Source organism: Ambystoma mexicanum, chromosome 4p, assembly GCF_040938575.1.
Source record: "Ambystoma mexicanum isolate Mex_15411 chromosome 4p, UKY_AmexF1_1, whole genome shotgun sequence".
In the NCBI taxonomy this organism is placed as follows: Eukaryota; Metazoa; Chordata; class Amphibia; order Caudata; family Ambystomatidae; genus Ambystoma; species Ambystoma mexicanum.
Window position 1 is genome coordinate 68,276,135 of NC_090927.1, and position 27,180 is coordinate 68,303,314.

Below are 27,180 nucleotides of genomic sequence, written 5' to 3' on the forward strand. Positions count from 1 at the left end.
GGACATGCTAACATTCACAATTCCATCTAAGAGTGGACATGCTAACATTCACAATTCTATCTAAGTGTGGACATGCTAACATTCACAATTCTATCTAAGTGTGGACATGCTAACATTCACAATTCTATCTAGGAGTGGACATGCTAACATTCACAATTCTATCTAAGTGTGGACATGCTAACATTCACAATTCTATCTAAGAGTGGACATGCTAACATTCACATTCTATCTAGGAGTGGACATGCTAACATTCACAATTCTATCAAAGAGTGGACATGCTGACATTCACAATTCTATCTAAGTGTGGACATGTTAACATTCACAATTCCATCTAGATCCGACGCAGGACAATATTCATAATTCTATCTAAGTATGGACATGCTAACATTCACAATTCTATCTAAGAGTGGACATGCTAACATTCACAATTCTATCTAAGTGTGGACATGCTAACATTCACAATTCTATCTAAGAGTGGGCACGATAACATTGACAATTCCATCTAGATCCGACGCAGGCCAATATTCATAATTCTATCTAAGAGTGGACATGCTAACATTCACAATTCTATCTAGGAGTGGACATGCTAACATTCACAATTCTATCTAAGAGTGGACACGCTAACATTCACAATTCTATCTAAGTGTGGACATGCTAACATTCACAATTCTATCTAAGTGTGGACATGCTAACATTCACAATTCTATCTAAGTGTGGACATGCTAACATTCACAATTCCATCTAAGAGTGGACATGCTAACATTCACAATTCTATCTAAGTGTGGACATGCTAACATTCACAATTCCATCTAGATCCGACGCAGGCCAATATTCATAATTCTATCTAATTGTGGACATGCTAACATTCACAATTCTATCTAAGAGTGGACATGCTAACATTCACAATTCTATCTAAGTGTGGACATGATAACATTCACAATTCCATCTAAGAGCAGACATGCTGACATTCACAATTCCATCTAAGAGCGGACATGCTGACATTCACAATTCTATCAAAGAGTGGACATGCTGACATTCACAATTCTATCTAAGTGTGGACATGTTAACATTCACAATTCCATCTAGATCCGACGCAGGCCAATATTCATAATTCTATCTAAGAGTGGACATGCTAACATTCACAATTCTATCTAGGAGTGGACATGCTAACATTCACAATTATATCTAGGAGTGGACATGCTAACATTCACAATTCTATCTAAGTGTGGACATGCTAACATTCACAATTCCATCTAGATCCGACGCAGGCCAATATTCATATTTCTATCTAAGAGTGGACATGCTAACATTCACAATTCTATCTAAGTGTGGACATGCTAACATTCACAATTCTATCTAAGAGTGGACATGCTAACATTCACAATTCTATCTAAGTGTGGACATGCTAACATTCACAATTCTATCTAGGAGTGGACATGCTAACATTCACAATTCTATCTTAGAGTGGACATGCTAACATTCACAATTCCATCTAGATCCGACGCAGGCCAATATTCATAATTCTATCTGAGAGTGGACATGATAACATTCACAATTCCATCCAAGAGTGGACATGCTAACATTCACAATACTATCTAAGTGTGGACATGCTAACATTCACAATTCTATCTAAGAGTGGACATGCTAACATTCACAATTATATCTAAGTGTGGACATGTTAACATTCACAATTCCATCTAGATCCGACGCAGGCCAATATTCATAATTCTATCTAAGAGTGGACATGCTAACATTCACAATTCTATCTAGGAGTGGACATGCTAACATTCACAATTCTATCTAAGAGTGGACACGCTAACATTCACAATTCTATCTAAGTGTGGACATGCTAACATTCACAATTCTATCTAAGTGTGGACATGCTAACATTCACAATTCCATCTAGATCCGACGTAGGCCAATATTCATAATTCTATCTAGGTGTGGACATGCTAACATTCACAATTCCATCTAAGAGTGGACATGCTAACAGTCACAATTCTATCTAAGTGTGGACATGCTAACATTCACAATTCTATCTAAGAGTGGACATGTTAACATTCACAATTCCATCTAGATCCGACGCAGGCCAATATTCATAATTCTATCTAGGTGTGGACATGCTAACATTCACAATTCCATCTAAGAGTGGACATGCTAACAGTCACAATTCTATCTAAGTGTGGACATGCTAACATTCACAATTCTATCTAAGAGTGGACATGTTAACATTCACAATTCCATCTAGATCCGACGCAGGCCAATATTCATAATTCTATCTAAGAGTGGACATGCTAACATTCACAATTCCATCCAAGAGTGGACATGCTAACATTCACAATTCTATCTAAGAGTGGACATGATAACATTCACAATTCCATCTAAGAGCGGACATGCTGACATTCACAATTCCATCTAAGAGTGGACATGATAACATTCACAATTCCATCTAAGAGCGGACATGCTGACATTCACAATTCCATCTAAGAGCGGACATGCTGACATTCACAATTCTATCAAAGAGTGGACATGCTGACATTCACAATTCTATCTAAGTGTGGACATGTTAACATTCACAATTCCATCTAGATCCGACGCAGGCCAATATTCATAATTCTATCTAAGAGTGGACATGCTAACATTCACAATTCTATCTAGGAGTGGACATGCTAACATTCACAATTCTATCTAGGAGTGGACATGGTAACATTCACAATTCTATCTAAGTGTGGACATGCTAACATTCACAATTCTATCTAAGAGTGGACATGCTAACATTCACATTCTATCTAGGAGTGGACATGCTAACATTCACAATTCTATCAAAGAGTGGACATGCTGACATTCACAATTCTATCTAAGTGTGGACATGTTAACATTCACAATTCCATCTAGATCCGACGCAGGACAATATTCATAATTCTTTCTAAGTATGGACATGCTAACATTCACAATTCTATCTAAGAGTGGACATGCTAACATTCACAATTCTATCTAAGTGTGGACATGCTAACATTCACAATTCTATCTAAGAGTGGGCACGATAACATTGACAATTCCATCTAGATCCGACGCAGGCCAATATTCATAATTCTATCTAAGAGTGGACATGCTAACATTCACAATTCTATCTAGGAGTGGACATGCTAACATTCACAATTCTATCTAAGAGTGGACACGCTAACATTCACAATTCTATCTAAGTGTGGACATGCTAACATTCACAATTCTATCTAAGTGTGGACATGCTAACATTCACAATTCCATCTAGATCCGACACAGGCCAATATTCATAATTCTATCTAGGTGTGGACATGCTAACATTCACAATTCCATCTAAGAGTGGACATGCTAACAGTCACAATTCTATCTAAGTGTGGACATGCTAACATTCACAATTCTATCTAAGAGTGGACATGTTAACATTCACAATTCCATCTAGATCCGACGCAGGCCAATATTCATAATTCTATCTAAGAGTGGACATGCTAGCATTCACAATTCCATCTAAGAGTGGACATGCTAACATTCACAATTCTATCTAAGTGTGGACATGCTAACATTCACAATTCTATCTAAGTGTGGACATGCTAACATTCACAATTCCATCCAAGAGTGGACATGCTAACATTCACAATTCTATCTAAGAGTGGACATGATAACTTTCACAATTCCATCTAAGAGCGGACATGCTGACATTCACAATTCCATCTAAGAGTGGACATGATAACATTCACAATTCCATCTAAGAGCGGACATGCTGACATTCACAATTCCATCTAAGAGCGGACATGCTGACATTCACAATTCTATCAAAGAGTGGACATGCTGACATTCACAATTCTATCTAAGTGTGGACATGTTAACATTCACAATTCCATCTAGATCCGACGCAGGCCAATATTCATAATTCTATCTAAGAGTGGACATGCTAACATTCACAATTCTATCTAGGAGTGGACATGCTAACATTCACAATTCTATCTAGGAGTGGACATGGTAACATTCACAATTCTATCTAAGTGTGGACATGCTAACATTCACAATTCTATCTAAGAGTGGACATGCTAACATTCACATTCTATCTAGGAGTGGACATGCTAACATTCACAATTCTATCAAAGAGTGGACATGCTGACATTCACAATTCTATCTAAGTGTGGACATGTTAACATTCACAATTCCATCTAGATCCGACGCAGGACAATATTCATAATTCTATCTAAGTATGGACATGCTAACATTCACAATTCTATCTAAGAGTGGACATGCTAACATTCACAATTCTATCTAAGTGTGGACATGCTAACATTCACAATTCTATCTAAGAGTGGGCACGATAACATTGACAATTCCATCTAGATCCGACGCAGGCCAATATTCATAATTCTATCTAAGAGTGGACATGCTAACATTCACAATTCTATCTAGGAGTGGACATGCTAACATTCACAATTCTATCTAAGAGTGGACACGCTAACATTCACAATTCTATCTAAGTGTGGACATGCTAACATTCACAATTCTATCTAAGTGTGGACATGCTAACATTCACAATTCCATCTAGATCCGACACAGGCCAATATTCATAATTCTATCTAGGTGTGGACATGCTAACATTCACAATTCCATCTAAGAGTGGACATGCTAACAGTCACAATTCTATCTAAGTGTGGACATGCTAACATTCACAATTCTATCTAAGAGTGGACATGTTAACATTCACAATTACATCTAGATCCGACGCAGGCCAATATTCATAATTCTATCTAAGAGTGGACATGCTAGCATTCACAATTCCATCTAAGAGTGGACATGCTAACATTCACAATTCTATCTAAGTGTGGACATGCTAACATTCACAATTCTATCTAAGTGTGGACATGCTAACATTCACAATTCCATCTAAGAGTGGACATGCTAACATTCACAATTCTATCTAAGTGTGGACATGCTAACATTCACAATTCCATCTAGATCCGACGCAGGCCAATATTCATAATTCTATCTAATTGTGGACATGCTAACATTCACAATTCTATCTAAGAGTGGACATGCTAACATTCACAATTCTATCTAAGTGTGGACATGATAACATTCACAATTCCATCTAAGAGCAGACATGCTGACATTCACAATTCCATCTAAGAGCGGACATGCTGACATTCACAATTCTATCAAAGAGTGGACATGCTGACATTCACAATTCTATCTAAGTGTGGACATGTTAACATTCACAATTCCATCTAGATCCGACGCAGGCCAATATTCATAATTCTATCTAAGAGTGGACATGCTAACATTCACAAATCTATCTAGGAGTGGACATGCTAACATTCACAATTCTATCTAGGAGTGGACATGCTAACATTCACAATTCTATCTAAGTGTGGACATGCTAACATTCACAATTCCATCTAGATCCGACGCAGGCCAATATTCATATTTCTATCTAAGAGTGGACATGCTAACATTCACAATTCTATCTAAGAGTGGACATGCTAACATTCACAATTCTATCTAGGAGTGGACATGCTAACATTCACAATTCTATCTTAGAGTGGACATGCTAACATTCACAATTCCATCTAGATCCGACGCAGGCCAATATTCATAATTCTATCTGAGAGTGGACATGATAACATTCACAATTCCATCCAAGAGTGGACATGCTAACATTCACAATACTATCTAAGTGTGGACATGCTAACATTCACAATTCTATCTAAGTGTGGACATGCTAACATTCACAATTCCATCTAAGAGTGGACATGCTAACATTCACAATTCTATCTAAGTGTGGACATGCTAACATTCACAATTCTATCTAAGTGTGGACATGCTAACATTCACAATTCTATCTAGGAGTGGACATGTTAACATTCACAATTCCATCTAGATCCGACGCAGGCCAATATTCATAATTCTATCTAGGTGTGGACATGCTAACATTCACAATTCCATCTAAGAGTGGACATGCTAACAGTCACAATTCTATCTAAGTGTGGACATGCTAACATTCACAATTCTATCTAAGAGTGGACATGTTAACATTCACAATTCCATCTAGATCCGACGCAGGCCAATATTCATAATTCTATCTAGGTGTGGACATGCTAACATTCACAATTCCATCTAAGAGTGGACATGCTAACAGTCACAATTCTATCTAAGTGTGGACATGCTAACATTCACAATTCTATCTAAGAGTGGACATGTTAACATTCACAATTCCATCTAGATCCGACGCAGGCCAATATTCATAATTCTATCTAAGAGTGGACATGCTAACATTCACAATTCCATCCAAGAGTGGACATGCTAACATTCACAATTCTATCTAAGAGTGGACATGATAACATTCACAATTCCATCTAAGAGCGGACATGCTGACATTCACAATTCCATCTAAGAGTGGACATGATAACATTCACAATTCCATCTAAGAGCGGACATGCTGACATTCACAATTCCATCTAAGAGCGGACATGCTGACATTCACAATTCTATCAAAGAGTGGACATGCTGACATTCACAATTCTATCTAAGTGTGGACATGTTAACATTCACAATTCCATCTAGATCCGACGCAGGCCAATATTCATAATTCTATCTAAGAGTGGACATGCTAACATTCACAATTCTATCTAGGAGTGGACATGCTAACATTCACAATTCTATCTAGGAGTGGACATGGTAACATTCACAATTCTATCTAAGTGTGGACATGCTAACATTCACAATTCTATCTAAGAGTGGACATGCTAACATTCACATTCTATCTAGGAGTGGACATGCTAACATTCACAATTCTATCAAAGAGTGGACATGCTGACATTCACAATTCTATCTAAGTGTGGACATGTTAACATTCACAATTCCATCTAGATCCGACGCAGGACAATATTCATAATTCTATCTAAGTATGGACATGCTAACATTCACAATTCTATCTAAGAGTGGACATGCTAACATTCACAATTCTATCTAAGTGTGGACATGCTAACATTCACAATTCTATCTAAGAGTGGGCACGATAACATTGACAATTCCATCTAGATCCGACGCAGGCCAATATTCATAATTCTATCTAAGAGTGGACATGCTAACATTCACAATTCTATCTAGGAGTGGACATGCTAACATTCACAATTCTATCTAAGAGTGGACACGCTAACATTCACAATTCTATCTAAGTGTGGACATGCTAACATTCACAATTCTATCTAAGTGTGGACATGCTAACATTCACAATTCCATCTAGATCCGACACAGGCCAATATTCATAATTCTATCTAGGTGTGGACATGCTAACATTCACAATTCCATCTAAGAGTGGACATGCTAACAGTCACAATTCTATCTAAGTGTGGACATGCTAACATTCACAATTCTATCTAAGAGTGGACATGTTAACATTCACAATTCCATCTAGATCCGACGCAGGCCAATATTCATAATTCTATCTAAGAGTGGACATGCTAGCATTCACAATTCCATCTAAGAGTGGACATGCTAACATTCACAATTCTATCTAAGTGTGGACATGCTAACATTCACAATTCTATCTAAGTGTGGACATGCTAACATTCACAATTCCATCTAGATCCGACGCAGGCCAATATTCATAATTCTATCTAAGAGTGGACATGCTAACATTCACAATTCCATCCAAGAGTGGACATGCTAACATTCACAATTCTGTCTAAGAGTGGACATGATAACATTCACAATTCCATCTAAGAGCGGACATGCTGACATTCACAATTCCATCTAAGAGTGGACATGATAACATTCACAATTCCATCTAAGAGCGGACATGCTGACATTCACAATTCCATCTAAGAGCAGACATGCTGACATTCACAATTCTATCAAAGAGTGGACATGCTGACATTCACAATTCTATCTAAGTGTGGACATGTTAACATTCACAATTCCATCTAGATCCGACGCAGGCCAATATTCATAATTCTATCTAAGAGTGGACATGCTAGCATTCACAATTCCATCTAAGAGTGGATATGCTAACATTCACAATTCTATCTAAGTGTGGACATGCTAACATTCACAATTCCATCTAAGAGTGGACATGCTAACATTCACAATTCTATCTAAGAGTGGACATGTTAACATTCACAATTCCATCTAGATCCGACGCAGGCCAATATTCATAATTCTATCTAAGAGTGGACATGCTAGCATTCACAATTCCATCTAAGAGTGGATATGCTAACATTCACAATTCTATCTAAGTGTGGACATGCTAACATTCACAATTCCATCTAAGAGTGGACATGCTAACATTCACAATTCTATCTAAGTGTGGACATGCTAACATTCACAATTCCATCTAGATCCGACGCAGGCCAATATTCATAATTCTATCTAATTGTGGACATGCTAACATTCACAATTCTATCTAAGAGTGGACATGCTAACATTCACAATTCTATCTAAGTGTGGACATGATAACATTCACAATTCCATCTAAGAGCAGACATGCTGACATTCACAATTCCATCTAAGAGCGGACATGCTGACATTCACAATTCTATCAAAGAGTGGACATGCTGACATTCACAATTCTATCTAAGTGTGGACATGTTAACATTCACAATTCCATCTAGATCCGACGCAGGCCAATATTCATAATTCTATCTAAGAGTGGACATGCTAACATTCACAAATCTATCTAGGAGTGGACATGCTAACATTCACAATTCTATCTAGGAGTGGACATGCTAACATTCACAATTCTATCTAAGTGTGGACATGCTAACATTCACAATTCCATCTAGATCCGACGCAGGCCAATATTCATATTTCTATCTAAGAGTGGACATGCTAACATTCACAATTCTATCTAAGTGTGGACATGCTAACATTCACAATTCTATCTAAGAGTGGACATGCTAACATTCACAATTCTATCTAGGAGTGGACATGCTAACATTCACAATTCTATCTTAGAGTGGACATGCTAACATTCACAATTCCATCTAGATCCGACGCAGGCCAATATTCATAATTCTATCTGAGAGTGGACATGATAACATTCACAATTCCATCCAAGAGTGGACATGCTAACATTCACAATACTATCTAAGTGTGGACATGCTAACATTCACAATTCTATCTAAGTGTGGACATGCTAACATTCACAATTCCATCTAAGAGTGGACATGCTAACATTCACAATTCTATCTAAGTGTGGACATGCTAACATTCACAATTCTATCTAAGTGTGGACATGCTAACATTCACAATTCTATCTAGGAGTGGACATGCTAACATTCACAATTCTATCTAAGTGTGGACATGCTAACATTCACAATTCTATCTAAGAGTGGACATGCTAACATTCACATTCTATCTAGGAGTGGACATGCTAACATTCACAATTCTATCAAAGAGTGGACATGCTGACATTCACAATTCTATCTAAGTGTGGACATGTTAACATTCACAATTCCATCTAGATCCGACGCAGGACAATATTCATAATTCTATCTAAGTGTGGACATGCTAACATTCACAATTCTATCTAAGAGTGGACATGCTAACATTCACAATTCTATCTAAGTGTGGACATGCTAACATTCACAATTCTATCTAAGAGTGGGCACGATAACATTGACAATTCCATCTAAGAGCGAACATGCTGACATTCACAATTCCATCTAAGAGCGGACATGCTGACATTCACAATTCTATCAAAGAGTGGACATGCTGACATTCCCAATTCTATCTAAGTGTGGACATGTTAACATTCACAATTCCATCTAGATCCGACGCAGGCCAATATTCATAATTCTATCTAAGAGTGGACATGCTAACATTCACAATTCTATCTAGGAGTGGACATGCTAACATTCACAATTCTATCTAAGTGTGGACATGCTAACATTCACAATTCTATCTAAGAGTGGACATGCTAACATTCACAATTATATCTAAGTGTGGACATGCTAACATTCACAATTCTATCTTAGAGTGGACATGCTAACATTCACAATTCCATCCAAGAGTGGACATGCTAACATTAACAATTCCATCTAAGAGTGGACATGCTAACATTCACAATTCTAATTTAGAGTGGACATGCTAACATTCACAATTCCATCTAAGAGTGGACATGCTAACATTCACAATTCTATCTAACAGTGGGCATGATAACATTCACAATTCCATCTAAGAACGAACATGCTGACATTCACAATTCCATCTAAGAGCTGACATGCTGACATTCACAATTCTATCAAAGAGTGGACATGCTGACATTCACAATTCTATCTAAGTGTGGACATGTTAACATTCACAATTCCATCTAGATCCGACGCAGGCCAATATTCATAATTCTATCTAAGAGTGGACATGCTAACATTTACAATTCTATCTAAGTGTGGACATGCTAACATTCACAATTCTATCTAAGAGTGGACATGCTAACATTCACAATTCTATCTAAGTGTGGACATACTAAAATTCACAATTATATCTAAGTGTGGACATGCTAACATTCACAATTCCATCTAGATCCAACGCAGGCCAATATTCATAATTCTATCTAGGAGTGGACATGCTAACATTCACAATTCTATCTACGAGTGGACATGCTAACATTCACAATTCTATCTAAGTGTGGACATGCTAACATTCACAAATCTATCTAAGAGTGGACACGCTAACATTCACAATTCTATCTAATTGTGGACATGCTAACATTCACAATTCTATCTAAGTGTGGACATGCTAACATTCACAATTCCAACTAGATCCGACGCAGGCCAGTATTCATAATTCTATCTAAGTGTGGACATGCTAACATTCACAATTCTATCTAAGAGTGGACATGCTAACATTCACAATTATATCTAAGTGTGGACATGTTAACATTCACAATTCCATCTAGATCCGACGCAGGCCAATATTCATAATTCTATCTAAGAGTGGACATGCTAACATTCACAATTCTATCTAGGAGTGGACATGCTAACATTCACAATTCTATCTAAGAGTGGACACGCTAACATTCACAATTCTATCTAAGTGTGGACATGCTAACATTCACAATTCTATCTAAGTGTGGACATGCTAACATTCACAATTCCATCTAGATCCGACGTAGGCCAATATTCATAATTCTATCTAGGTGTGGACATGCTAACATTCACAATTCCATCTAAGAGTGGACATGCTAACAGTCACAATTCTATCTAAGTGTGGACATGCTAACATTCACAATTCTATCTAAGAGTGGACATGTTAACATTCACAATTCCATCTAGATCCGACGCAGGCCAATATTCATAATTCTATCTAGGTGTGGACATGCTAACATTCACAATTCCATCTAAGAGTGGACATGCTAACAGTCACAATTCTATCTAAGTGTGGACATGCTAACATTCACAATTCTATCTAAGAGTGGACATGTTAACATTCACAATTCCATCTAGATCCGACGCAGGCCAATATTCATAATTCTATCTAAGAGTGGACATGCTAACATTCACAATTCCATCCAAGAGTGGACATGCTAACATTCACAATTCTATCTAAGAGTGGACATGATAACATTCACAATTCCATCTAAGAGCGGACATGCTGACATTCACAATTCCATCTAAGAGTGGACATGCTAACATTCACAATTCTATCTAAGTGTGGACATGCTAACATTCACAATTCTATCTAGGAGTGGACATGCTAACATTCACAATTCTATCTAAGTGTGGACATGCTAACATTCACAATTCTATCTAAGAGTGGACATGCTAACATTCACAATTCTATCTAAGTGTGGACATGCTAACATTCACAATTCTATCTAAGTGTGGACATGCTAACATTCACAATTCCATCTAGATCCGACGCAGGCCAATATTCATAATTCTATCTAAGAGTGGACATGCTAACATTCACAATTCCATCCAAGAGTGGACATGCTAACATTCACAATACTATCTAAGTGTGGACATGCTAATATTCACAATTCCATTTAAAAGTGGACATGCTAACATTCCCAATTCTATCTAAGTGTGGACATGCTAACATTCACAATTCTATCTAAGTGTGGACATGCTAACATTCACAAATCTATCTAAGAGTGGACATGCTAACATTCACAAGTCTATCTAAGTGTGGACATGCTAACATTCACAATTCTATCTAGGAGTGGACATGCTAACATTCACAATTCTATCTAGGAGTGGACATGCTAACATTCACATTTCTATCTAAGAGTGGACATGCTAACATTCACAATTCTATCTAGGAGTGGACATGCTAACATTCACAATTCTATCTAAGTGTGGACATGCTAACATTCACAATTCTATCTAAGTGTGGACATACTAACATTCACAATTATATCTAAGTGTGGACATGCTAACATTCACAATTCCATCTAGATCCAACGCAGGCCAATATTCATAATTCTATATAAGAGTGGACATGCTAACATTCACAATTCCATCTAAGAGTGGACATGCTAACATTCACAATTCTAAGTCTGGACATGCTAACATTCACAATTCTATCTAAGTGTGGACATGCTAACATTCACAATTCCATCTAAGAGTGGACATGCTAACATTCACAATTCCATCTAAGTGTTGACATGTTAACATTCACATTCTATCTAGGAGTGGACATGCTAACATTCACAATTCCAACTAGATCCGACGCAGGCCAGTATTCATAATTCTATCTAAGTGTGGACATGCTAACATTCACAATTCTATCTAAGAGTGGACATGCTAACATTCACAATTCTAAGTGTGGACATGATAACATTCACAATTCCATCTAAGAGCAGACATGCTGACATTCACAATTCCATCTAAGAGCGGACATGCTGACATTCACAATTCTATCAAAGAGTGGACATGCTGACATTCACAATTCTATCTAAGTGTGGACATGTTAACATTCACAATTCCATCTAGATCCGACGCAGGCCAATATTCATAATTCTATCTAAGAGTGGACATGCTAACATTCACAATTCTATCTAGGAGTGGACATGCTAACATTCACAATTCTATCTAGGAGTGGACATGCTAACATTCACAATTCTATCTAAGTGTGGACATGCTAACATTCACAATTCCATCTAGATCCGACGCAGGCCAATATTCATATTTCTATCTAAGAGTGGACATGCTAACATTCACAATTCTATCTAAGTGTGGACATGCTAACATTCACAATTCTATCTAAGAGTGGACATGCTAACATTCACAATTCTATCTAAGTGTGGACATGCTAACATTCACAATTCTATCTAGGAGTGGACATGCTAACATTCACAATTCTATCTTAGAGTGGACATGCTAACATTCACAATTCCATCTAGATCCGACGCAGGCCAATATTCATAATTCTATCTGAGAGTGGACATGATAACATTCACAATTCCATCCAAGAGTGGACATGCTAACATTCACAATACTATCTAAGTGTGGACATGCTAACATTCACAATTCTATCTAGGAGTGGACATGCTAACATTCACAATTCTATCTAAGTGTGGACATGCTAACATTCACAATTCTATCTAAGAGTGGACATGCTAACATTCACATTCTATCTAGGAGTGGACATGCTAACATTCACAATTCTATCAAAGAGTGGACATGCTAACATTCACAATTCTATCTAAGTGTGGACATGCTAACATTCACAATTCTATCTAAGAGTGGACATGCTAACATTCACATTCTATCTAGGAGTGGACATGCTAACATTCACAATTCTATCAAAGAGTGGACATGCTGACATTCACAATTCTATCTAAGTGTGGACATGTTAACATTCACAATTCCATCTAGATCCGACGCAGGACAATATTCATAATTCTATCTACGTGTGGACATGCTAACATTCACAATTCTATCTAAGAGTGGACATGCTAACATTCACAATTCTATCTAAGTGTGGACATGCTAACATTCACAATTCTATCTAAGAGTGGGCACGATAACATTGACAATTCCATCTAAGAGCGAACATGCTGACATTCACAATTCCATCTAAGAGCGGACATGCTGACATTCACAATTCTATCAAAGAGTGGACATGCTGACATTCCCAATTCTATCTAAGTGTGGACATGTTAACATTCACAATTCCATCTAGATCCGACGCAGGCCAATATTCATAATTCTATCTAAGAGTGGACATGCTAACATTCACAATTCTATCTAGGAGTGGACATGCTAACATTCACAATTCTATCTAAGTGTGGACATGCTAACATTCACAATTCTATCTAAGAGTGGACATGCTAACATTCACAATTCTATCTAAGTGTGGACATACTAACATTCACAATTATATCTAAGTGTGGACATGCTAACATTCACAATTCTATCTTAGAGTGGACATGCTAACATTCACAATTCCATCCAAGAGTGGACATGCTAACATTAACAATTCCATCTAAGAGTGGACATGCTAACATTCACAATTCTAATTTAGAGTGGACATGCTAACATTCACAATTCCATCTAAGAGTGGACATGCTAACATTCACAATTCTATCTAAGAGTGGACATGCTAACATTCACAATTCTATCTAAGTGTGGACATACTAACATTCACAATTATATCTAAGTGTGGACATGCTAACATTCACAATTCCATCTAAGAGTGGACATGCTAACATTCACAATTCTATCTAAGAGTGGACATGCTAACATTCACAATTCTATCTAAGAGTGGGCATGATAACATTCACAATTCCATCTAAGAGCGAACATGCTGACATTCACAATTCCATCTAAGAGCTGACATGCTGACATTCACAATTCTATCAAAGAGTGGACATGCTGACATTCACAATTCTATCTAAGTGTGGACATGTTAACATTCACAATTCCATCTAGATCCGACGCAGGCCAATATTCATAATTCTATCTAAGAGTGGACATGCTAACATTTACAATTCTATCTAAGTGTGGACATGCTAACATTCACAATTCTATCTAAGAGTGGACATGCTAACATTCACAATTCTATCTAAGTGTGGACATACTAACATTCACAATTATATCTAAGTGTGGACATGCTAACATTCACAATTCCATCTAGATCCAACGCAGGCCAATATTCATAATTCTATCTAGGATGGACATGCTAACATTCACAATTCTATCTACGAGTGGACATGCTAACATTCACAATTCTATCTAAGTGTGGACATGCTAACATTCACAAATCTATCTAAGAGTGGACACGCTAACATTCACAATTCTATCTAAGTGTGGACATGCTAACATTCACAATTCTATCTAAGTGTGGACATGCTAACATTCACAATTCCAACTAGATCCGACGCAGGCCAGTATTCATAATTCTATCTAAGTGTGGACATGCTAACATTCACAATTCTATCTAAGAGTGGACATGCTAACATTCACAATTATATCTAAGTGTGGACATGTTAACATTCACAATTCCATCTAGATCCGACGCAGGCCAATATTCATAATTCTATCTAAGAGTGGACATGCTAACATTCACAATTCTATCTAGGAGTGGACATGCTAACATTCACAATTCTATCTAAGAGTGGACACGCTAACATTCACAATTCTATCTAAGTGTGGACATGCTAACATTCACAATTCTATCTAAGTGTGGACATGCTAACATTCACAATTCCATCTAGATCCGACGTAGGCCAATATTCATAATTCTATCTAGGTGTGGACATGCTAACATTCACAATTCCATCTAAGAGTGGACATGCTAACAGTCACAATTCTATCTAAGTGTGGACATGCTAACATTCACAATTCTATCTAAGAGTGGACATGTTAACATTCACAATTCCATCTAGATCCGACGCAGGCCAATATTCATAATTCTATCTAGGTGTGGACATGCTAACATTCACAATTCCATCTAAGAGTGGACATGCTAACAGTCACAATTCTATCTAAGTGTGGACATGCTAACATTCACAATTCTATCTAAGAGTGGACATGTTAACATTCACAATTCCATCTAGATCCGACGCAGGCCAATATTCATAATTCTATCTAAGAGTGGACATGCTAACATTCACAATTCCATCCAAGAGTGGACATGCTAACATTCACAATTCTATCTAAGAGTGGACATGATAACATTCACAATTCCATCTAAGAGCGGACATGCTGACATTCACAATTCCATCTAAGAGTGGACATGATAACATTCACAATTCCATCTAAGAGCGGACATGCTGACATTCACAATTCCATCTAAGAGCGGACATGCTGACATTCACAATTCTATCAAAGAGTGGACATGCTAACATTCACAATTCTATCTAAGTGTGGACATGTTAACATTCACAATTCCATCTAGATCCGACGCAGGCCAATATTCATAATTCTATCTAAGAGTGGACATGCTAGCATTCACAATTCCATCTAAGAGTGGACATGCTAACATTCACAATTCTATCTAAGTGTGGACATGCTAACATTCACAATTCTATCTAAATGTGGACATGCTAACATTGACAATTCCATCTAAGAGTGGACATGCTAACATTCACAATTCTATCTAAGTGTGGACATGCTAACATTCACAATTCTATCTAAGTGTGGACATGCTAACATTCACAATTCTATCTAGGAGTGGACATACTAACATTCACAATTCTATCTAAGTGTGGACATGCTAACATTCACAATTCTATCTAAGAGTGGACATGCTAACATTCACAATTCTATCTAAGTGTGGACATGCTAACATTCACAATTCTATCTAAGTGTGGACATGCTAACATTCACAATTCCATCTAGATCCGACGCAGGCCAATATTCATAATTCTATCTAAGAGTGGACATGCTAACATTCACAATTCCATCCAAGAGTGGACATGCTAACATTCACAATACTATCTAAGTGTGGACATGCTAATATTCACAATTCCATTTAAAAGTGGACATGCTAACATTCACATTTCTATCTAAGAGTGGACATGCTAACATTCACAATTCTATCTAGGAGTGGACATGCTAACATTCACAATTCTATCTAAGTGTGGACATGCTAACATTCACAATTCTATCTAAGTGTGGACATACTAACATTCACAATTATATCTAAGTGTGGACATGCTAACATTCACAATTCCATCTAGATCCAACGCAGGCCAATATTCATAATTCTATATAAGAGTGGACATGCTAACATTCACAATTCCATCTAAGAGTGGACATGCTAACATTCACAATTCTAAGTCTGGACATGCTAACATTCACAATTCTATCTAAGTGTGGACATGCTAACATTCACAATTCCATCTAAGAGTGGACATGCTAACATTCACAATTCCATCTAAGTGTGGACATGCTAACATTCACATTCTATCTAGGAGTGGACATGCTAACATTCACAATTCCAACTAGATCCGACGCAGGCCAGTATTCATAATTCTATCTAAGTGTGGACATGCTAACATTCACAATTCTATCTAAGAGTGGACATGCTAACATTCACAATTCTATCTAAGTGTGGACATGCTAACATTCACAATTATATCTAAGTGTGGACATGTTAACATTCACAATTCCATCTAGATCCGACGCAGGCCAATATTCATAATTCTATCTAAGAGTGGACATGCTAACATTCACAATTCTATCTAGGAGTGGACATGCTAACATTCACAATTCTATCTAAGAGTGGACACGCTAACATTCACAATTCTATCTAAGTGTGGACATGCTAACATTCACAATTCTATCTATGTGTGGACATGCTAACATTCACAATTCCATCTAGATCCGACACAGGCCAATATTCATAATTCTATCTAGGTGTGGACATGCTAACATTCACAATTCCATCTAAGAGTGGACATGCTAACAGTCACAATTCTATCTAAGTGTGGACATGCTAACATTCACAATTCTATCTAAGAGTGGACATGTTAACATTCACAATTCCATCTAGATCCGACGCAGGCCAATATTCATAATTCTATCTAAGAGTGGACATGCTAGCATTCACAATTCCATCTAAGAGTGGACATGCTAACATTCACAATTCTATCTAAGTGTGGACATGCTAACATTCACAATTCTATCTAAGTGTGGACATGCTAACATTCACAATTCCATCTAAGAGTGGACATGCTAACATTCACAATTCTATCTAAGTGTGGACATGCTAACATTCACAATTCCATCTAGATCCGACGCAGGCCAATATTCATAATTCTATCTAATTGTGGACATGCTAACATTCACAATTCTATCTAAGAGTGGACATGCTAACATTCACAATTCTATCTAAGTGTGGACATGATAACATTCACAATTCCATCTAAGAGCAGACATGCTGACATTCACAATTCCATCTAAGAGCGGACATGCTGACATTCACAATTCTATCAAAGAGTGGACATGCTGACATTCACAATTCTATCTAAGTGTGGACATGTTAACATTCACAATTCCATCTAGATCTGACGCAGGCCAATATTCATAATTCTATCTAAGAGTGGACATGCTAACATTCACAATTCTATCTAGGAGTGGACATGCTAACATTCACAATTCTATCTAGGAGTGGACATGCTAACATTCACAATTCTATCTAAGTGTGGACATGCTAACATTCACAATTCCATCTAGATCCGACGCAGGCCAATATTCATATTTCTATTTAAGAGTGGACATGCTAACATTCACAATTCTATCTAAGTGTGGACATGCTAACATTCACAATTCTATCTAAGAGTGGACATGCTAACATTCACAATTCTATCTAAGTGTGGACATGCTAACATTCACAATTCTATCTAGGAGTGGACATGCTAACATTCACAATTCTATCTTAGAGTGGACATGCTAACATTCACAATTCCATCTAGATCCGACGCAGGCCAATATTCACAATTCTATCTGAGAGTGGACATGATAACATTCACAATTCCATCCAAGAGTGGACATGCTAACATTCACAATTATATCTAAGTGTGGACATGCTAACATTCACAATTCTATCTAAGTGTGGACATGCTAACATTCACAATTCTATCTAGGAGTGGACAGGCTAACATTCACAATTCTATCTAAGTGTGGACATGCTAACATTCACAATTCTATCTAGGAGTGGACATGCTAACATTCACAATTCTATCTTAGAGTGGACATGCTAACATTCACAATTCCATCTAGATCCGACGCAGGCCAATATTCATAATTCTATCTGAGAGTGGACATGCTAACATTCACAATTCCATCTAAGAGTGGACATGCTAACATTCACAATTCTATCTAAGTGTGGACATGCTAACATTCACAATTCTATCTAAGTGTGGACATGCTAACATTCACAATTCTATCTAGGAGTGGACATGCTAACATTCACAATTCTATCTAAGTGTGGACATGCTAACATTCACAATTCTATCTAAGAGTGGACATGCTAACATTCACATTCTATCTAGGAGTGGACATGCTAACATTCACAATTCTATCAAAGAGTGGACATGCTGACATTCACAATTCTATCTAAGTGTGGACATGTTAACATTCACAATTCCATCTAGATCCGACGCAGGACAATATTCATAATTCTATCTAAGTATGGACATGCTAACATTCACAATTCTATCTAAGAGTGGACATGCTAACATTCACAATTCTATCTAAGTGTGGACATGCTAACATTCACAATTCTATCTAAGAGTGGGCACGATAACATTGACAATTCCATCTAGATCCGACGCAGGCCAATATTCATAATTCTATCTAAGAGTGGACATGCTAACATTCACAATTCTATCTAGGAGTGGACATGCTAACATTCACAATTCTATCTAAGAGTGGACACGCTAACATTCACAATTCTATCTAAGTGTGGACATGCTAACATTCACAATTCTATCTAAGTGTGGACATGCTAACATTCACAATTCCATCTAGATCCGACACAGGCCAATATTCATAATTCTATCTAGGTGTGGACATGCTAACATTCACAATTCCATCTAAGAGTGGACATGCTAACAGTCACAATTCTAAGTGTGGACATGCTAACATTCACAATTCTATCTAAGAGTGGACATGTTAACATTCACAATTCCATCTAGATCCGACGCAGGCCAATATTCATAATTCTATCTAAGAGTGGACATGCTAGCATTCACAATTCCATCTAAGAGTGGACATGCTAACATTCACAATTCTATCTAAGTGTGGACATGCTAACATTCACAATTCTATCTAAGTGTGGACATGCTAACATTCACAATTCCATCTAAGAGTGGACATGCTAACATTCACAATTCTATCTAAGTGTGGACATGCTAACATTCACAATTCCATCTAGATCCGACGCAGGCCAATATTCATAATTCTATCTAATTGTGGACATGCTAACATTCACAATTCTATCTAAGAGTGGACATGCTAACATTCACAATTCTATCTAAGTGTGGACATGATAACATTCACAATTCCATCTAAGAGCAGACATGCTGACATTCACAATTCCATCTAAGAGCGGACATGCTGACATTCACAATTCTATCAAAGAGTGGACATGCTGACATTCACAATTCTATCTAAATGTGGACATGTTAACATTCACAATTCCATCTAGATCCGACGCAGGCCAATATTCATAATTCTATCTAAGAGTGGACATGCTAACATTCACAATTCTATCTAGGAGTGCACATGCTAACATTCACAATTATATCTAGGAGTGGACATGCTAACATTCACAATTCTATCTAAGTGTGGACATGCTAACATTCACAATTCCATCTAGATCCGACGCAGGCCAATATTCATATTTCTATCTAAGAGTGGACATGCTAACATTCACAATTCTATCTAAGTGTGGACATGCTAACATTCACAATTCTATCTAAGAGTGGACATGCTAACATTCACAATTCTATCTAAGTGTGGACATGCTAACATTCACAATTCTATCTAGGAGTGGACATGCTAACATTCACAATTCTATCTTAGAGTGGACATGCTAACATTCACAATTCCATCTAGATCCGACGCAGGCCAATATTCATAATTCTATCTGAGAGTGGACATGATAACATTCACAATTCCATCCAAGAGTGGACATGCTAACATTCACAATACTATCTAAGTGTGGACATGCTAACATTCACAATTCTATCTAAGTGTGGACATGCTAACATTCACAATTCCATCTAAGAGTGGACATGCTAACATTCACAATTCTATCTAAGTGTGGACATGCTAACATTCACAATTCTATCTAAGTGTGGACATGCTAACATTCACAATTCTATCTAGGAGTGGACATGCTAACATTCACAATTCTATCTAAGTGTGGACATGCTAACATTCACAATTCTATCTAAGTGTGGACATGCTAACATTCACAATTCTATCTAGGAGTGGACATGCTAACATTCACAATTCTATCTAAGTGTGGACATGCTAACATTCACAATTCTATCTAAGAGTGGACATGCTAACATTCACATTCTATCTAGGAGTGGACATGCTAACATTCACAATTCTATCAAAGAGTGGACATGCTGACATTCACAATTCTATCTAAGTGTGGACATGTTAACATTCACAATTCCATCTAGATCCGACGCAGGACAATATTCATAATTCTATCTAAGTGTGGACATGCTAACATTCACAATTCTATCTAAGAGTGGACATGCTAACATTCACAATTCTATCTAAGTGTGGACATGCTAACATTCACAATTCTATCTAAGAGTGGGCACGATAACATTGACAATTCCATCTAAGAGCGGACATGCTGACATTCACAATTCTATCAAAGAGTGGACATGCTGACATTCCCAATTCTATCTAAGTGTGGACATGTTAACATTCACAAATCCATCTAGATCCGACGCAGGCCAATATTCATAATTCTATCTAAGAGTGGACATGCTAACATTCACAATTCTATCTAGGAGTGGACATGCTAACATTCACAATTCTATCTAAGTGTGGACATGCTAACATTCACAATTCTATCTAAGAGTGGACATGCTAACATTCACAATTCTATCTAAGTGTGGACATACTAACATTCACAATTATATCTATGTGTGGACATGCTAACATTCACAATTCTATCTTAGAGTGGACATGCTAACATTCACAATTCCATCCAAGAGTGGACATGCTAACATTAACAATTCCATCTAAGAGTGGACATGCTAACATTCACAATTCTATCTTAGAGTGGACATGCTAACATTCACAATTCCATCTAAGAGTGGACATGCTAACATTCACAATTCTATCTAACAGTGGGCATGATAACTTTCACAATTCCATCTAAGAGCGAACATGCTGACATTCACAATTCCATCTAAGAGCTGACATGCTGACATTCACAATTCTATCAAAGAGTGGACATGCTGACATTCACAATTCTATCTAAGTGTGGACATGTTAACATTCACAATTCCATCTAGATCCGACGCAGGCCAATATTCATAATTCTATCTAAGAGTGGACATGCTAACATTCACAATTCTATCTAAGTGTGGACATGCTAACATTCACAATTCTATCTAAGAGTGGACATGCTAACATTCACAATTCTATCTAAGTGTGGACATACTAACATTCACAATTATATCTAAGTGTGGACATGCTAACATTCACAATTCCATCTAGATCCAACGCAGGCCAATATTCATAATTCTATCTAGGAGTGGACATGCTAACATTCACAATTCTATCTAAGTGTGGACATGCTAACATTCACAAATCTATCTAAGAGTGGACACGCTAACATTCACAATTCTATCTAAGTGTGGACATGCTAACATTCACAATTCTATCTAAGTGTGGACATGCTAACATTCACAATTCCAACTAGATCCGACGCAGGCCAGTATTCATAATTCTATCTAAGTGTGGACATGCTAACATTCACAATTCTATCTAAGAGTGGACATACTAACATTCACAATTATATCTAAGTGTGGACATGTTAACATTCACAATTCCATCTAGATCCGACGCAGGCCAATATTCATAATTCTATCTAAGAGTGGACATGCTAACATTCACAATTCTATCTAGGAGTGGACATGCTAACATTCACAATTTTATCTAAGAGTGGACACGCTAACATTCACAATTCTATCTAGGAGTGGACATGCTAACATTCACAATTCTATCTAAGTGTGGACATGCTAACATTCACAATTCTATCTAAGTGTGGACATGCTAACATTCACAATTCTATCTAGGAGTGGACATGCTAACATTCACAATTCTATCTAAGTGTGGACATGCTAACATTCACAATTCTATCTAAGTGTGGACATGCTAACATTCACAATTCTATCTAGGAGTGGACATGCTAACATTCACAATTCTATCTAAGTGTGGACATGCTAACATTCACAATTCTATCTAAGAGTGGACATGCTAACATTCACATTCTATCTAGGAGTGGACATGCTAACATTCACAATTCTATCAAAGAGTGGACATGCTGACATTCACAATTCTATCTAAGTGTGGACATGCTAACATTCACAATTCTATCTAAGAGTGGACATGCTAACATTCACAATTCTATCTAAGTGTGGACATACTAACATTCACAATTATATCTAAGTGTGGACATGCTAACATTCACAATTCCATCTAGATCCAACGCAGGCCAATATTCATAATTCTATCTAGGAGTGGACATGCTAACATTCACAATTCTATCTACGAGTGGACATGCTAACATTCACAATTCTATCTAAGTGTGGACATGCTAACATTCACAAATCTATCTAAGAGTGGACACGCTAACATTCACAATTCTATCTAAGTGTGGACATGCTAACATTCACAATTCTATCTAAGTGTGGACATGCTAACATTCACAATTCCAACTAGATCCGACGCAGGCCAGTATTCATAATTCTATCTAAGTGTGGACATGCTAACATTCACAATTCTATCTAAGAGTGGACATACTAACATTCACAATTATATCTGAGTGTGGACATGTTAACATTCACAATTCCATCTAGATCCGACGCAGGCCAATATTCATAATTCTATCTAAGAGTGGACATGCTAACATTCACAATTCTATCTAGGAGTGGACATGCTAACATTCACAATTCTATCTAAGAGTGGACACGCTAACATTCACAATTCTATCTAAGTGTGGACATGCTAACATTCACAATTCTATCTAAGTGTGGACATGCTAACATTCACAATTCCATCTAGATCCGACGTAGGCCAATATTCATAATTCTATCTAGGTGTGGACATGCTAACATTCACAATTCCATCTAAGAGTGGACATGCTAACAGTCACAATTCTATCTAAGTGTGGACATGCTAACATTCACAATTCTATCTAAGAGTGGACATGTTAACATTCACAATTCCATCTAGATCCGACGCAGGCCAATATTCATAATTCTATCTAGGTGTGGACATGCTAACATTCACAATTCCATCTAAGAGTGGACATGCTAGCAGTCACAATTCTATCTAAGTGTGGACATGCTAACATTCACAATTCTATCTAAGAGTGGACATGTTAACATTCACAATTCCATCTAGATCCGACGCAGGCCAATATTCATAATTCTATCTAAGAGTGGACATGCTAACATTCACAATTCCATCCAAGAGTGGACATGCTAACATTCACAATTCTATCTAAGAGTGGACATGATAACATTCACAATTCCATCTAAGAGCGGACATGCTGACATTCACAATTCCATCTAAGAGTGGACATGATAACATTCACAATTCCATCTAAGAGCGGACATGCTGACATTCACAATTCCATCTAAGAGCGGACATGCTGACATTCACAATTCTATCAAAGAGTGGACATGCTGACATTCACAATTCTATCTAAGTGTGGACATGTTAACATTCACAATTCCATCTAGATCCGACGCAGGCCAATATTCATAATTCTATCTAAGAGTGGACATGCTAACATTCACAATTCTATCTAGGAGTGGACATGCTAACATTCACAATACTATCTAAGTGTGGACATGCTAACATTCACAATTCTATCTAAGTGTGGACATGCTAACATTCACAATTCCATCTAAGAGTGGACATGCTAACATTCACAATTCTATCTAAGTGTGGACATGCTAACATTCACAATTCTATCTAAGTGTGGACATGCTAACATTCACAATTCTATCTAGGAGTGGACATGCTAACATTCACAATTCTATCTAAGTGTGGACATGCTAACATTCACAATTCTATCTAAGTGTGGACATGCTAACATTCACAATTCTATCTAGGAGTGGACATGCTAACATTCACAATTCTATCTAAGTGTGGACATGCTAACATTCACAATTCTATCTAAGAGTGGACATGCTAACATTCACATTCTATCTAGGAGTGGACATGCTAACATTCACAATTCTATCAAAGAGTGGACATGCTGACATTCACAATTCTATCTAAGTGTGGACATGTTAACATTCACAATTCCATCTAGATCCGACGCAGGACAATATTCATAATTCTATCTAAGTGTGGACATGCTAACATTCACAATTCTATCTAAGAGTGGACATGCTAACATTCACAATTCTATCTAAGTGTGGACATGCTAACATTCACAATTCTATCTAAGAGTGGGCACGATAACATTGACAATTCCATCTAAGAGCGGACATGCTGACATTCACAATTCTATCAAAGAGTGGACATGCTGACATTCCCAATTCTATCTAAGTGTGGACATGTTAACATTCACAATTCCATCTAGATCCGACGCAGGCCAATATTCATAATTCTATCTAAGAGTGGACATGCTAACATTCACAATTCTATCTAGGAGTGGACATGCTAACATTCACAATTCTATCTAAGTGTGGACATGCTAACATTCACAATTCTATCTAAGAGTGGACATGCTAACATTCACAATTCTATCTAAGTGTGGACATACTAACATTCACAATTATATCTATGTGTGGACATGCTAACATTCACAATTCTATCTTAGAGTGGACATGCTAACATTCACAATTCCATCCAAGAGTGGACATGCTAACATTAACAATTCCATCTAAGAGTGGACATGCTAACATTCACAATTCTATCTTAGAGTGGACATGCTAACATTCACAATTCCATCTAAGAGTGGACATGCTAACATTCACAATTCTATCTAACAGTGGGCATGATAACTTTCACAATTCCATCTAAGAGCGAACATGCTGACATTCACAATTCCATCTAAGAGCTGACATGCTGACATTCACAATTCTATCAAAGAGTGGACATGCTGACATTCACAATTCTATCTAAGTGTGGACATGTTAACATTCACAATTCCATCTAGATCGGACGCAGGCCAATATTCATAATTCTATCTAAGAGTGGACATGCTAACATTCACAATTCTATCTAAGTGTGGACATGCTAACATTCACAATTCTATCTAAGAGTGGACATGCTAACATTCACAATTCTATCTAAGTGTGGACATACTAACATTCACAATTATATCTAAGTGTGGACATGCTAACATTCACAATTCCATCTAGATCCAACGCAGGCCAATATTCATAATTCTATCTAGGAGTGGACATGCTAACATTCACAATTCTATCTAAGTGTGGACATGCTAACATTCACAAATCTATCTAAGAGTGGACACGCTAACATTCACAATTCTATCTAAGTGTGGACATGCTAACATTCACAATTCTATCTAAGTGTGGACATGCTAACATTCACAATTCCAACTAGATCCGACGCAGGCCAGTATTCATAATTCTATCTAAGTGTGGACATGCTAACATTCACAATTCTATCTAAGAGTGGACATACTAACATTCACAATTATATCTAAGTGTGGACATGTTAACATTCACAATTCCATCTAGATCCGACGCAGGCCAATATTCATAATTCTATCTAAGAGTGGACATGCTAACATTCACAATTCTATCTAGGAGTGGACATGCTAACATTCACAATTTTATCTAAGAGTGGACACGCTAACATTCACAATTCTATCTAGGAGTGGACATGCTAACATTCACAATTCTATCTAAGTGTGGACATGCTAACATTCACAATTCTATCTAAGTGTGGACATGCTAACATTCACAATTCTATCTAGGAGTGGACATGCTAACATTCACAATTCTATCTAAGTGTGGACATGCTA